The 9,694-nt window shown below is 38.6% G+C and overlaps 1 long non-coding RNA gene across 1 annotated transcript in view; it reads left to right on the top strand.

Moving 5' to 3' along the window:
• Positions 1–8,906: 8,906 nt before the first annotated feature.
• The window catches only part of LOC131506373 (uncharacterized), a 109,172-nt gene continuing 108,384 nt past the window's right edge, over positions 8,907–9,694 (top strand). Inside the window, exon 1 of the long non-coding RNA XR_009258899.1 lies at positions 8,907–9,002. This is a non-coding gene — a long non-coding RNA (uncharacterized LOC131506373). The remainder of the gene's footprint in view (positions 9,003–9,694) is intronic.

The following is a 9,694-nucleotide window of genomic DNA, read 5'->3' as shown; positions in this document are numbered from 1 at the left end:
CCTGTGCACACGGAGTCCCAGATTGGAGCATGCTACCAGAAGGAGGAACAGCCAGCGTCTTCCTTAGAAGCTGCGAGAGTACGACTATGCCCACACGTTGATTTCAAGCTTCTGGCCTCCAGAATTATGACAGAATAAAGTTCTGTAGTTTCACATCACCAAGTTTATGTTTGTTTTGGCAGGACTAGGGAACTAACCCAATGGGATAAAATGGGATAGCATTTGCCCAGGCGGTTTTTCCCACTGGCCTTGTAGTGAGTGGGTGCAAGAAGAAAACCTTTCTTAGTGGCTGCTCACAGAAATACATGATTAATAATTTAGGTTGCTCAGAATATGCCTGCAGTTTGAGTGGTTTTAGCAAGTTTATCATTTTACATTTATATAAAATTCTGTTTTATATAAATCTTTAATAAAAGTTTTATGTAGCTTCGTGGTAATAAATACCCTATTTTTAAAATAAAGAAATTGATGACTTTGAAACCTAGATGTTTACTGATATTTTATATTTTAAGGATTCTGGGATCATTCCAAAAGAAATAAGGAAAATAAGAATGGGAAAATGGGAAAGCTTAAACAAGGAAACACTCGCATTACATTTATTTCTATGAAAAATCATGTAGTAAATGTTTATAAACTTATGAAGTTTTGCATTTAACTTGCAAAGTAAATACTGAATATAAAGAATTAGTATGATGGGGCCCCTAGGTGGTTCAACCAGTTAAGCGTCCAACTTCTTGGTTTTGGCTCAGTTCATGATCTCACGGTTCTTGAGACAGAGCCCCACATTCTCTTGAGATTCTGTCTCTCTCCCTCACTCTCTGCCCCTCCCCTGCTCATTCTCATTCCCTCTCCCCCCACCCTTTCTTTCAAAATAAATAAAGTTTTTTAAAAAAGAACTAGTTTTGGGTGCCTGGGTGGCTCAGTCGGTTAACAGACCAACTTCAGCTCAGGTCATGATCTCACGGTTCATGGGTTCGAGCCCCCTGTCGGGCTCTGCACTGACAGCTCAGAGCCTGGAGCCTGCTTCGGATTCTATGTCTCCCTCTCTCTCTCTGCCCCTCCCCTGCTCATGTTCTCTCTTTCCTTCAAAAAGAAATAAACATTAAAAATAATAATAGTAATAAAATAAAAAAGAATGAGTTTGAGTTCAATTTGACTTTTAGATACAGTAACATTAAAGTTGCGTTCCTTTGGTTGGTTGGGTAGTATTTTGCACGTTATACTGGCAGAGAGACCAAAGATTAAAATGCATTTAGGACATACATTATTCTTTCTGCTGTATAAAATGCTGTCCTGAGTAGACATATAAGAAACTGGAGGGATTAGAACAAACCAAAGATATATTGTAAGGAAAGTACCAGAAGGACATGAAAATTCCACAATGGAGTAAGAAAACAAAATTGTGCAAGACTGATACATTCCTAGCTTGGCTGATTGGAAGAATGACAAGGTGATTGGCAGAAATGGTAATATAAAGAAACTGAGAAAGACTATTTGAACTCTTAGAAATGACTCTCTTTGACAGAACCAATAAGGAATAGCAATGCATTAAACAAGTTTAAATGTCTTTTCCCCTGGCCAGTATGATACGATGCCTAAAATGAGTCAATAATGCCAGTTCTCATCAAATTGGTGATACAGGTGTCTGGATGAGATGATTTGTGATATACCCAGAGGCAGTGTCCCTGAAGTGCCTCCGTCCAGCTCCTCTCCCATAGTCCTCTTTTGTCTCAGGAGGTGAGGAGATACCTGCAGAGCGAGGGGAGATGCTCCTTCTTATTTCAGGCTTTGATTTCAAATGCTTATAAGAGGGGAAGACTGGAAGGTTTGAAAGTACACAGGATGTGACAGAACTATTTTCTCCTTGCCTCCCACATTATAGTTTTCGCTGCCAAGATAAAATTCTTTAAGTTGTGTATTGAGAAGAGAAGGGTCTGGAGAGAAAGCAAGATGTTCAGCCTGGCGGGGTGGGGGCAGGGCTGCAGAATTTTTATGGCGGGGGAAGGGATATTGTTTTCGGAATATTGTGAGACTATGACAGCCGAGAATATGCATTCTCCAGTTCTTGTTGGGGTCCTGGGAGGTAAGGCAAGGATAGTGTGCCTGTTCGAGCTGCCAGGAGACAGAGAGGTCATTAAGGCACCTACCAATCGGTGAGAGAACACCCAAAAGTTTCTTTACCCGGGAGGAGGTGGGGGCACCTGGGTGGCTCAGTTGGCTAAGGTTAAGCATCTGACTTTGGCTTGGGTCATGATCCCACAGGTTGGTTCCTGAGTTCTAGCACCAGGTGGGGCTCTCCACTATCGGCGGGGAGCCCACTCTGGACCCTCTATCCTCATGTCTCTTTGGCCCTCCTCCTCCTTCTCCCTCTCCTTCCTTCTCTTGAGAGCTCTCTCTCAAAAATAAATAAACATTAAAAAAAACGTTTCTTTACCCTGGGGAAGCAGAAGTTAGCTGAAGGAGTTAAAGATGTTTAACTAAAGGAGATCTCAGAAGTGATGAATTCTCCCTAATTAAAGATTCAGTATTCATTTTATTTTCTTTAAGCAAATTTCCTTAATCATAAATTAGAGTAGGGCGTACTAACTCCTCTGAGCTCTCATGGTTTCGGTTCTTTATTTATTTCTTTTACAATTCATTTATCTATTTAGAGAGACAGAGAGAGTTGGAGAGGGCCAGAGAGAGGAGAGAGAGAATCCAAAGCAGGCTGTCAAAACAGCCTGACACGGGGCTCAAACTTGTGAACCTGAGATCCTGACCTGAGCTGAAATCAAGTCAGATGCTTAACCGACTCAGCCACCCAGGCACTGCCACCCATCATGGTTTCTTGTATATTATATTATACATATTATATATTGTTTACCTTATTACAATGTAAAGCTCTGAGAAATAGAATTTCAGTTCCTCAGCAAAATAATCCTAATATATGCAATTGGTCAAACAATCAACACAGATTAAGGTTTTCTATATTGTCTAAAGTAGCAAATATTCATTTCTGAGGTAAACCAGTGATGACTTTTTTTCTATGGCCCTCAGTCTACCTTCCCACAGCCCTTCGGAATTTCCTCATATTTTCAACTACATTTTCCATTCGGTTTTCATTGGCAGGTCTTCATCAACACAGGTAAGTTCTATTATAAAATATTCGGAATTTTTTCCTTGTTTCTTGTTTTTTTTTTTTTTCCTGCCTCAGTATTCACTCACCCTTAACCATATACATTTTCCAATATTATACTAGTCTTAAACTCCTCCATGTCAACTACATAATCACCATCTAGAGTACAGCCTCATGTATTTGCACCAACAAACCTGCTTCATTTCATTGCTCTATGGTCACCTTCACGATCCACAGATGAGCAACAAGGTTCCTGCTAGAAATTATATGACCACGCATTCCTTCTCCCCATCTAAGACAGCCAACAGGCACATGAAAAGATGCTCAATGTCACTCCTCATCATGGAAATACAAGTCAAAACCACACTGAGATACCGCCTCATGCCAGTCAGAGTGGCCTAAATGAACAAATCAGGAGACTATAGATGCTGGCGAGGATGTGGAGAAATGGCAACCCCCTTGCACTGTTGGTGGGAATGCAAACTGATGCAGCCACTCTGGAAAACAGTGTGGAGGTTCCTCACAAAATTAAAAATAGATCTACTCTATGACCCAGCAATAGCACTGCTAGGAATTTACCCAAGGGATACAGGAGTGCTGATGCATAGGAGCACTTGTACCCCAATGTTTACAGCAGCCCTTTCAACAATAGCCAAACTATGGAAAGAGCCTAAATGTCCATCAGCTGATGAATGGATAAAGAAATCGTGGTTGATATACACAATGGAGTACTATGTGGCAATGAGAAAGAGTGAAATATGGCCCTTTGTAGCAACGTGGATGGAACTGGAGAGTGTGATGCTAAGTGAAATAAGTCATACAGAGAAAGACAGATACCATATGGTTTCACTCTTATGTGGATCCTGACAAACTTAACAGAAGGGGAAGGGGAGGGGAAGGAAAAAACAAAAGTTGTAGAGGGAGGGAGCCAAACCCCTCTGTTTGGCTGTTAAATACAGAGAACAAACGCAGGGTCAATGGAGGGATGTGTGAGAGGGGAAAATGGGTGATGAACATTGAGGAGGGCACTTGTTGGGATGAGCACTGGGCGCTGTATGTAAGTAGTGAACCGCGGGAATCTACCCCAAAAACCAAGAACACACTGTACACACTGCATGTTAGCCAATTTGTCAATAAATTATACTAAAGAAAAAGAGAATACTACTCTCTTCAATTCATGGGCATTCTTTAAGACGTAGTGCACTTTATGTTTCACTCCCAAGTGACTTCCTAAATGCTCTCCAACAGGGTTTCTTAACCTTGGAAGAACTGCCATTTGGGGCTGGTAATTCTGTGTTGGGGCAAGGGGTTGCTCTATGCATTGCAGGATGTCTCACATCATCCTTGGCCTCTACTCACTAAATACCAGCAGCTCCTCCACCTCTCACAATGACCAACGTTGTTTCCAGACTTCGCTACATGTTCTCTGGGGGATAAAATCGTCCCTAGTAGGAATCACTGTTTGAAATCACAATAGTCTTTTGAAATTAAAAAAACAAACAAAAAACAAACAAAAAACAAGCCTTTGTATAGCCCTGAACATTTCACAACTACTTTTTATTATATACACAAGTTTCAATGATACAAGATATTATTTAGTGTATATAACAATCTCATTTATCTTCTACCACAATATCATGTATTATGAGGTCCTTACAGATGAGAAACTCAAGGGCATGAAATTCAGCAAATGGATATTCTAGTGCTCTCTTTTCCATTCAATGGTATATGGTGTCTATATAAATCACTTCTGACTTAAACACAACCTACTTTGTGAGATATCTTCTCAGCAAAGCATCGGATTATAATTTTGTTCTTGGTGGTTATTGCTTCTGTCTTTAAATAGATTGTCAGCAATCTGAACTAACTATTCATTACATAAAACCATGGGATATCTCAGCAGAAATGTTATCTACTCCATTTACTTAATATTAAAGAAGGAAATAGTTTTCTTTTTTTTTAAATTTTTTTTTTTTTTCAACATTTTTTATTTATTTTTGGGACAGAGAGAGACAGAGCATGAACGGGGGAGGGGCAGAGAGAGAGGGAGACACAGAATCGGAAACAGGCTCCAGGCTCCGAGCCATCGGCCCGGAGCCTGACGCGGGGCTCGAACTCACGGACCGCGAGATCGTGACCTGGCTGAAGTCGGACGCTTAACCGACTGCGCCACCCAGGCACCCCGAAGGAAATAGTTTTCTATCAATACCTAGCACAGACCCTCACAGACTCTAACTGCCCAGTCAACATTAATGAAATATTTAAGCAGTAGTAATGAGCATCCTTAGGCACACATGTAAATTAAACATCTTTCTTTGTTGGCAGCTGCTTTTCAGTTACTCTCTCATGGAAAACATTCTCCCCTGCCTCACCGTCCTAAGTGCCTTCTTGATCATTCCGTGAATTAAAGAATGCGTCCAGAACTCTCCATTAAAACCTTCCATCACTTCTGCTTACGCTGAGTTTCTATCTTTTACCAACATCTATTTTCATCTAAAATTCAGCAAAACCTCAATTTTCTCAAAATTGCTAATCTTGGAGACTTGATGGGAGTAAACGATCAGATACTAGGATGACGTTACTGCTGACTTAATTATTTAATGGTTTTGGGGCATTTGGGATGTGAATGGGAACCTATTTTGAGCCAAAGTAAGAAATTTGGTTCCTCAATTCCTTCAAGGTAGGGAATTTCTCAAGGAAAAAAATATTTTATAAGAAAAAATCAGATTAATTACAAAGGAAAAATGTTACTGAACTGGATGATTTTGAGACAGAATCGCTGAAAAGAGGAGGTAAAACAGGATGAGGTATCCGACTATAAGAGAGAAATTAGTAACAGAGACGATATTGAATTTTAAGAGGAAGTGACCACGAAAATGATGGAGCTAGATAAAATATCTTTGTAAAAATGAATTTACTTTGAAACAACTGCATTCAAATTACTTTTTAAACTACATCAAGATGACTTTATATCTGATAGATAAATGCATTGAGTAATAGAGAGACATTGAGAGCAGGGTTTTCAAACACATGATCCTGTCAAAACCTCTACTGTGTCACATAAATAGAGTAAAATGTGTGAGCAGAGGGAAATAAAAATGGAAAAAAATAATAATTTCCCATTGCTTCAAGGGTTTCGTTTCTGCAAGAAAGAATAAAGAATTAAGTGAGCTAACGTATGCTTATGGGAATTAATTAGGAACAATTGAAAATTAAAAGTTAAAAAGTCTATTTCTATCAAAAATGTTTCTGAATCTATTCAATTTCTGACGGAAAAGGACTTTAATTATTATGTTATGTCACTCACAGGGACGAGAGTATTTTCCAAGATGATTGATTGCAGCTGGATTCGAGAGCAATTCTCATTTTCCCCATTTCAGACTCCATGCTAAATCTAGGAAACAGACACAATAGTTTGTAACAGAATATTCATCAACATAGACTGACTTACAGAGTTTGATGAGGGATCAGGGGATTTATTCAACTTTCATCTTACTGAAGGAAATGTTCTTGAATATGTCATTTGTAGAAAATTAACCTATGGTGATTGCTCTAAAATATTTTGAAGATTCTGTGGCCATTTTTTTTTTTTATTTCCAAAGATAGAAAGTAAGAATTGTGAGAATGAATAAAGGAGATGATGCAGTTGTAGGGATTCAAAGTTAACTAAGGGTAGAGAAAACAGCCATGAAAAGTTCTCCAGTAAGGCAGACTTGTGAAAAGTCATGACAGGAATGAGAGAATTTAAGTTCCCACAGAGTCGTTTCTTGATATTACATTCTACATTTTAAAAAATCCAACCATTTTCTTTTTCCTGGTAGCAAATTAGTATGATTTTAAAATGTATCACCGTGGGCACTTGGGTAGTATTTCTTACTCTGTCTGAAGTATTGAGTACTAAATATACCAGAGCACTGCCATATTCCTTATGGGAAAGTTCAAATACTGGGAAAAAACTGACTCACATGTTTGAAATCCCAACGTCTAGAATATGGTTAAGCACTCATGTTTTAGAGATAATGATGACAAATGCATGCCCCACGTTTTCTTATCACTGAGGTCATTTCCCAAAAGCACTATTGCTTAACTGATTTACAATCTGACTAAACACTAAAGAATAAGTCACACCAAATAATCCTTAACTGATGAATTGAGCAAGATGGGTTGATCGGCCCTTTATAACTCTGATTTCTGTAATTCCATAAACTCAATATAGTGTATCACAACTCTTAAAGGGAATGCAGTGATGAATCAATACAAATGAACTATAATGAAAATGGGACATTTCTTTTATCATGTATTTAAGGGAAGACTTTCTGAGGTGATTGTGGTAAAGATATGTAAGGTTATTCGATGTAGCTAATGCCTCCCTTCCTTATGGCAAAGGCTTTCCAGCCCCACTATATTTCCCTACCCCATTTTTAATTGGTTTCCTGGATGGTTCCCAGAAATTCTGAGTACTTTAGAGAGGTTTTTCAAGAGCATTACAAAGGGGTTGTATCTATAGCTCCTGAAGTTAACAGCGTGTAATGCTGAGGTCAAAATTGTATGCAATTTAAAGCATACACTCCTCATTTGCAAACCAGGGCTCATGATGAGAACAGGAAGTCAATTTTGTTCTTTCTGCATATGTCAAGAATGAATATTGCCTTGATCTAAATATTTGGAGATTCAAATAGATGACTTTAATTTATAATGCATATCTTATAAGCCTGCTCTAGTTTGCTTAGATGGTTACTTGTAAATTAAAACAAACAAGAAGTAGCAAAAAATAAACAAATGGCTTGATAGAATCTATAGCAAAACTTTGGTGAATGTTTTTCTCCTAAAACTTATGTGCTAAGACTGAGTTATAACAACAACCAAAAGTAGTTTAATAATGTTTCTGTATATTTGCTAAAAAATGTTTCACAAGTTTAATCAAGCCAAGGTTATGAAAAGTTTTTTCTGAGTTTATAGAATATCCTTTTGCTCGTTATGAGTCTTGAGAAGAAGAATTAGGAGAGTGGCTGGAAATTTCGATATGTTTAATAAATATATTACAAATTCATGAAGAAATTATAAAATAAGACTGATATACAAATATGAGTAAAAGTATAAAGATTTATATATATGCATATATAGTGAACTTCTCTAATATAATGAATGCATTGCTATATACAAATGTATTTACTGTGCATTATATGTATAGTCAAGAATATATTCTATAAGAATTCTTTACTGCTGTAACATCTTAATGAATGGACATTACATAATACACTTACTATCTGGTATAGCAAACTGATTTGGAGCTAGGCTCCGGGCAAATGGATGGCTTACAATTCATCTCAACCACCTACTAGCTGAGTTTCCGTGGTTAAGTTGTTCAGATTAAGTTTCTCCTTCCTTATTGATCAAAAAAGAATGATAGTTTCTACCTTCCTCAATTTTGGCACAGATTCACTTACACGTAGAGCATACAAAACAAAAAACAAAAAAAAAGCCAACAACCTTATCTCGGTGTAGACGAACTCCAGAAATGTTGAAATCCTTATTATCATTATACTAGTTAATTTACCTCTAAACGTCGTGGGGCTCTTTCCTTTCCTCGGCAGGTGAAAGGAGTGTGCGAACGTGAAGGAAGGAAGGCGCCCACTGCAGCTGCGCGGCAGGGTGGCACGTGGGGGCGGGGCTGCCCGGAAGGTGCGCGTCAGGGGTCGGGGCCTCGGAGGGGCTTTGACGACGTCCCACGTGTCCTTCACCCGGTCCCCGCCCCCGCCTCCCGGACGACGGAAGCTCAGTCGGACGGGCGTGGCGCCGCCCAGCGTGTTCTGGAAGAAGCCCCCGCAGCTCAGTGGCGCCCAGGAGCCTGCGGGGTGAGAAGGTGGTCTCAGCCAGAGGGAGCAGGGTGGGTGAGACCGAGGTCCGGAAAAGGACGTGCAAGATGTTGCTGTTGTTATTACTGTTGTACTGTTAAGTTTTTTCTCAACCTTGTGTTTTAAGCAGTAGACGCTCTTGTTTCCTTAATTACTTTTTGGATATTACAAATTTTAAATTAAGAAAAGCCTCTTTTTTTCTTGCAGTGTGGTATTATATAAGGTTATATCAATCTATTTTCTCACTATCGGATTAAAATATAGCGTTAAGCCCAGAAGTATTTAAATTAAGTGAATAGTATTAATCCTAGATAAATGCTTCAAATGCTTTGAAAACATTGTTTAATAATGTTTTTTATTTTGAGAAGACCAATATATCTTGCAATTATTTTGTAGGACTATCCCATAGAGAAAATACTGTTGAGCCTTCCTAAGAGGAATACATATGAATAGATTATTTTAGGGTAAGATATACAATTTTTTGCCTTGTCCAAATCATAAATCTGTGTTCTTAATGTGTTCTTTCTAAAATTTTGAATTTTCTTTTTGCTACATTGCTAATTAGAGACATTCTGGCCAATATTTTGCATAAAGAGCACATAAGCCTCTACTCTGATAATTGTTTTCCAGAGGGAAAACCCTAAAATCGGGGTGTTTCTGACTTTTGTTAATTTCCCTAATGGGTACGACGAACCTGTTGCAAACTAAGTTTAATGAACTTGCT

The sequence above is a fragment of the Neofelis nebulosa genome, chromosome 3 (genome assembly GCF_028018385.1).
Source record: "Neofelis nebulosa isolate mNeoNeb1 chromosome 3, mNeoNeb1.pri, whole genome shotgun sequence".
NCBI classification, from domain to species: Eukaryota; Metazoa; Chordata; class Mammalia; order Carnivora; family Felidae; genus Neofelis; species Neofelis nebulosa.
Note: the sequence above shows the minus strand (reverse complement) of the source record. Positions and strands in the feature narration are given on the sequence as shown.